Here is a 6,875-nt window from a genome sequence, read left to right as displayed (position 1 = left end):
TATCTTGTGACTAGACTACAATATGACAACAAATGACAACACAATACTAACATGGTTAAGCATGGTGAATCATCTGGCCAAAGAACCTCACACAATGCACAGAAATTCACTACAATCATACAGCAATACTAACTGACTTACTAACATATCGCCTCAGTATCAATCTCTATATAATAAATCTCTCCACATCTGGAGTATATAAGGTATACAGCAAGAGGTACAATGTGCTGAATAATCCTCACTCCTGGGTTATACAATACCCTCCAGAATTATTGGCACCTTGGGTAAAGTTGACTAAAAACAGGAATAAAAAATAATCTTTTGATGATTGATTGTACTATCACAGTGAAAACAATGAGGAAAAATCCACCCTTTAAGGGAAGAACATTTATTCTGAGAAAAAAGAAAATCTCATAAAGAAATAAATATTTTTAACGTTGCTCACAATTATTGGCACCCCTTGAAAAATCTTATATACAAAAACTATCTATCTAATTTCAACTAATTTAAGTTAATCAGAGTGTCTGTGAACTTTCTTAGATGTAGTTCATGACTTTCTTTTTCACTTTGGTATGAAAATAAAGTGACACAGAGGCTAAATCCTCTTGTCATTTTTCAACATCAGAATGACAAGAGAATACACTAAATTTAAATAAAAAGAAAGTGTGTTGACATTTGTAAGTCAGGGAATATCTATACAAATTAGGTGCTTTGTTGAAAATGCCTATATTTACAGTTAAAACAATGATTAAATGGTTCTAATCAACTGGAAATGTGACAAACATGCTTGGACAAAGTCCCATGGTTATCTTGTTCCCACATACAGTATGGAGGATGGTAAAATTCCATTAGAACCACTATTTGAGAGTTACAGACAAAGGTGTCATCTTGGGGTCACCAAGTCACCCAAAAAATCTTCAAAAGTGACATCATTGCTAATAGCTTATTTCGAGGGCATGCTAGGTAACAGCCTGTCCAGTCATTTAATTACCAATGTAAACGGCAGGAGTTACTAAATGGCATACCTGTCAACATTTAGCTTTCCAATTCCATTTTAGCTTTTTTTTATTTTTTTTTTACCATTACCTTATGCATGCCAGGTATATATTCACCAGCTGCCTGCCTGCAGCCTACTTCCAAAACTCCAAAGCTGCTTGCTGTCTGATTTGGTTCCGAGGACACAAGTTCAGTGTATCAACAACAATAACAGTTTATGTGATGTGTTAATCAATTAAATTTCCAACAATTTCACAACAGCTAGTTCTGGAGTAGGCCTAGGCCATTCAACAAAACGGTTGAAATTGAAACTAAGTGATTGTGTATGTGTAGGGTGTATTTCATACACAATCTGGCAACCTGGGAGATGTCAGAAAAAATGAATGGATCAATGATTTTAAAATGAAGTTTGATGGCCATGCAAATTACGGGAGTTTTCCGGGAGAAATAACAAAACGGGAGGGTGCCGGGAGATGACCTTGAAATACGGGAGAACCCGGGAAAAACGGGAGTGTTGACAGGTATGCTAAATGGTGCAGTGACTTTGTCTGGAAGTGTGATCTATTGTCAGATAAAATGAAAATTGTGCTCTTTGGCTAGAAACACGTTAGGTGTGTTTGGCATATGTAGAAGAATGACTATACTGAAAAGAATCCCATACCTAATAAGAATTATGGTGGAGGCGCTGTGCTATTGTGGGGCTGTTTTTATTCCCAAAAGCCTTGGGAATCTAATTGACACTAAAAGTTGGTCATGATTGGATCATTCATCAGGGACAAATATGGTATACTGAACACAAAATGAAGCTTCGGCCATTGCCATCTCAGTCATGCCATGCACAAGTGTGGACCTAGGAATCTGGACAATCTGGGGAGATTTTTAAAAGACGAACAGTCTTAAATCTCTTGCTTTGTATTCTCCAACTTTATGGGGTGTCATATAGGTGAATATTACAAGCTGTTTTATTGGCAAAGGAAGGCTTAAGAAGGTATTATAAGCAGGGGTGCCAATAATTGTGAACGTGTTTTTGTTAAAAATATTCTTCTCAAAATAAATTTGCTTCCCTTAAAGGTTGGATTTTTCCTTTTATTGTTTATTTTTCCTTTTATTGTTTATTTTTTTTTATTGTGAGATTACAATAAATCACCAACAGATTATTTTTTATACCGTTTTTAATCAACTTTAGCAGAGGTGCCAATAATTCTGGAGGGTACTGTATTACTGTGTATGTTCAAGGTTGCAAGACAAGAACAGGAATGTGCTGCCTGTCATAAAGCACAGATGAATGCTGCTGAATGCCTTATAAACATGTCTAAGGATGTGGGAATTGGCCTGCCAAGCACAACCAGAACCCATCCACTGAGCACTTCATCTATTGAATAGTAAACGTTTAATAAATTCATCCTTTTTATGTTGAGTGGAAGATGGTGGAAATTTTACAAACTCAGAACAACAGTGGGCCTAATGCTGATGAGAAAATCTCCCTCAAGCTTGGAGAATTCACTACGTCAAAGTCACCCAAAATGCAAATGTTTGTTGAAAGTGGAACCACAGACTGTGAATGTTACACATAAATGTTAACATGTGATTCATATTTAAGACTCCACACTGAACCCCTCGGAGCCTTGTGCATGGTGGAAAGGAGATACAGTGACTACCCACGCTAACACCACTAATACCCTATCACAGACAGACTTCTAGACAGCACCCCTAATCCACCAGGCCACAGTGACACTAGCACAGCTCCAGACTTTATCTACACCCCCTCCTCAGCCCAGACAATTAGACAATAAAAACATGTGGGTGGCTGACTGGCAACCCCCTGCCCCCCCAACACACACACACACACACACACACACACACACACCCCCACACACACACACACACACACACACACACACACACACACACACACACACACACACACACACACACACACACACACACTCACACACACACACACACACACACACACACACACACACACACACACCAACAGAAAGAAGTATGAAAAAAACTAGGAAAAACAAAAAGGAATGGGAGAGAAAAAATGTTACACAATAAAAACTCAATTAGCCACTTTGTATTAATGATAATAAAAAATATAGTCTAGACATGGAGTATTAAATGAAAGGGTATTTTATGTGAAAATAATTCTTAGTAAAAGCACTGAGTATTTGTCTGCCAATGAGAGCTTAGAGTGTCCTGTTTTGTAGGAGGTGTAATAACATTCACAGCTACTTGTTTGCTGATTCAAGGGGAAACAGTACAGTGCAATTTGTGAAGTCAAACAGTCGCGGTTAGAGAGAACTGATGGATTTCATTAGTGAACGCAGCACATTTTAAAAATGCACTTCAAGTGGTGGAGAAATGAGGACTGAGATATAATGCTCTTGTTTATGCTGTCATCTTCAAATAATACTCACTTCAGTTACATACATAGGAGATGAAATCGCATTGCATGTATGTGTGTAAGATGTATGTCAACCCTCTGTTGAATAAAGTTAATGTATTTATAAAACATTTACAACCTCTTTCAAGGGAACATTATCTGGTTTATTAGCTCTCTATAAACATTTGTCGATATATTAAGCTTTAATAGGTTTTTTGGTGTGTTCCCATATTGAAGATACATTTTGTGGGGTTGGGTTGAAATAAATACAACATCTTCCTTAGCAGCCATCCCTAACTTGATGGATGAGAATTACATCTAAATTGTGTCATAGCTAATTTGTGCAATTTCTCAGATATCAGTCATGAATTGACTGTCAACCAATTCTCACTAAGGCTTTCTGTAATTGGAACTCTACCACAGAAGTGCCCTCTGCCATCCCTTTGCTAGGTCAATAGCACTACAACACTTGAAGGAATATTAAAGTTTAAAATAACTTTGAAATAACTCTGAAATTATATTGGAAAGCCTATTTGCACCCAATTGTGGTTGAGTCACATGCTAGCTATTCTGTGGTTGAGTCACATGCTAGCTATTCGATAGATAGATAGATAGATAGATAGATAGATAGATAGATAGATAGATAGATAGATAGATACTTTATTGAACCTCAAGCAGAAATTCAAAATTCAACTATGCCCTACTTATTATCACATGTCCTTGATATTCCCTTACCAATGCAGGACGATTTTACCTAAATGACATTAGTTAGCCAAGTATAAAATGTTTCTTAATTTAGCAATGCCTGAAGTTTGGTAACATTGATCATTGATGGTAGCTGTGCAGTTCTTTGGGTTTTGGTTAAGCAAATGTTAAAACTTATGTACACTCTAGTCTAATTATCTAGCTATTGAGCTCAGTCTTTCAGATGTTTTTCTGTGATAGTGTGGTTTTGTGCACGTCCAGTTCTACTACAGAGCTTTATGTTGTCATGCTGGAAAGTAAAGGGATAGTTCTACTGAGAGGTCCATTCTCTAAAATCCAGCTCTAAACCAAATAGAGCTGAATGATGAATATAATTAATTAATATAATGATTTGGAAATATGAATCTTAAAATAGTTCACTTTCAAACTATTCAACTAATTAGTTATTAATAAAAAATATATACAAAATAATTGATTATCAAAATAGGTACTAGTTGTTACTCGTCAGGCCAGAGAGTGTGGAGTGAAAGCTGCCTGTATTGAGCCAAAGTTCACTTTCCCATCCTATTCCCTGCTGATTGCTTTCCCACTGCTGCACCAAAATAGGCACTCAAGACTTTTCAATTATATAGATGTGCCTGTGGAAGGGGCAAATGTGTTTACATCCCCTAAATCTTCTGCTCTTTTGATGCAGAACAAGGAAAATGTTTTAAATGAGTCAGTGAGGATGAGCCAGAGGGCAAGGCATGATGGTAACGGAATACAATAAGGAATCTGTAATTCTCTGCTCTTCCTGAGTTCTGGTTTTGTGTGTGTATAGCTAACCAGAAATACAGAGCAATTATAGCTTGATATGAGTCAAGGGGTTAGACGTTCTTAAGCCAGCCACTGTGCCTTGGTTCAGTTTTTGGTTTTAAGCTTAGATTAAACTATAGGTTTTTAACAAGCTTAGATTAAAATATAGGTTGTTAATAAGCTTAGATTAAACTATAGGTTGCTCTGAGATTCTATTCTATGATTTATTTGCGAATAAAATGCCATAAAAGGCATTTGGTGTTAAATTAGGAGGGAAGTGCATTCTTTGCGTTTGAGTTAATGGTGCAAATTACATCTCTACACTTGTAAGTTCATGCTAGGTATCATATTTAGACTAAAAAGTTTTTTAACTAATTAGGGGTCCAAGCAGAGAAGCAGCTGGGGCCTAGATCTTTTTTTTGGTTAGGGATCCAAGCAGGAAAGATAAAGGAACCTATTGCATTTGTACAGATTATTATGGTGTTTTCTTTCTTTTGTAAAAGCGTCTGGGCAGCAAAAACTACATACACACAAACTACATATACATGTTACAGGCACCAAACTTGGTTTAGTACCCGATGTCTGCTATATTGGATTTCAAAATAGCCTCTGTTTATGTTCATGACACCTTGGCATAATATTGGCAGCATCAAACCATGGTCTCGAAAAGTGTAGCGTGGCCTCAAAATGAAGGAAATTGGGCTCTTGAAATGACTGAAGTTGTGCTCTCTAAGCGTATAGTTCATGTTAACATCTTGCTGCATTTTCCTTCACAATGAATTAGTTTAGTTTACCATATAACATTGATGATGGCAAAAACCTCCATTTTATTGCAATTAAAGTGGCAGATTGATAGGATAAGAGGCAAGATTCAGTGGCGCCTGCAGGTGTGCACGGCTGTATGTACTGTGTGTACTATCAGGCTACTCAGCTACGAGTAGAGAAAGGATTTCCCTTGTATATATTAGGCTACTCCAAGTTGGCCTATCATAACTTCCCAACTCTTCGCTGTAGCCCATTAACTGCATGACAGTAGCCTAGGCTATTTATATATTTCTGTAAAATACTTCATGCAGCACAATTATGCACTATAATACGCAGTTACGCACACATGCAGAGATTACAGAACTTGTTCTTGTTGCTGGTTACTATCAAACAATATTTAGCTAATTCACTAACTCAAGACTTCAAGGCAATCATGGATATAACTTTTTTTTTTCAACAACAGTAGAAAGGATGGAGGCAGCAAAGCTAGAGTAGTTATTTCAGATGGGGAAGGAGGTAAATCGGTATGCTTGTCAAAACGTTAGCATTAGGAGCTGGATTATCATGCCGAATAAAGCATTAGGCCTACTGGTGTTAAAGCACAGACGCTGTTTAAAGTCACACAATGGTAAATGAAACATTAACTATAGGAAAATGTAGCCTTTTTAGGGCTGTACAAAAGTTGACCAAAATAATAATAGGCTGTTGTTAGGCATAGTACTTAGGGACTATTTAGGCTACTTTTAAGCTGAGAAAAGCCTGAAATTGATGATTGTTAATAACATCCCTAACACATGACGTTGCAGCAATGTTGCCAGAAAGTTGTCATTTGGTCACCGTGACATTACCTTCTGCCCACGTCCTTGCAGCATCGCAGCAACATTTTACAGACAATGTTGTCATAGTAACGTGGTAGTGGCATTGTAAACTGGTCAACTGATAAAGTTGTGTGTAGTCACACAAGTTGTCATTTGATGCCATGAGTGAAGTTGTCACAATGTCATGACCTGGTCACCTGATAATATAAATATTCTACGACTAGAGTTTTTTATTTGAGTTTTTAGGTTCCATACGTTTGTGTGTACATTACCCTCTTTCTTCCTATCTGCCATCGCTGCTCCAACAGTCTCCATACAACTCCATTCCTCTGACCACGCCCTTATGCACCTGTATCTCATCAGGAAATTAACAAGTGGTCAGTCCAGCTCCGTCCAGTGCTTCG

Source organism: Alosa alosa, chromosome 12, assembly GCF_017589495.1.
Source record: "Alosa alosa isolate M-15738 ecotype Scorff River chromosome 12, AALO_Geno_1.1, whole genome shotgun sequence".
Taxonomy (NCBI): Eukaryota; Metazoa; Chordata; class Actinopteri; order Clupeiformes; family Clupeidae; genus Alosa; species Alosa alosa.
The sequence above is the reverse complement of the archived record's forward strand: the minus strand, read 5'-3'. Positions refer to the sequence as shown.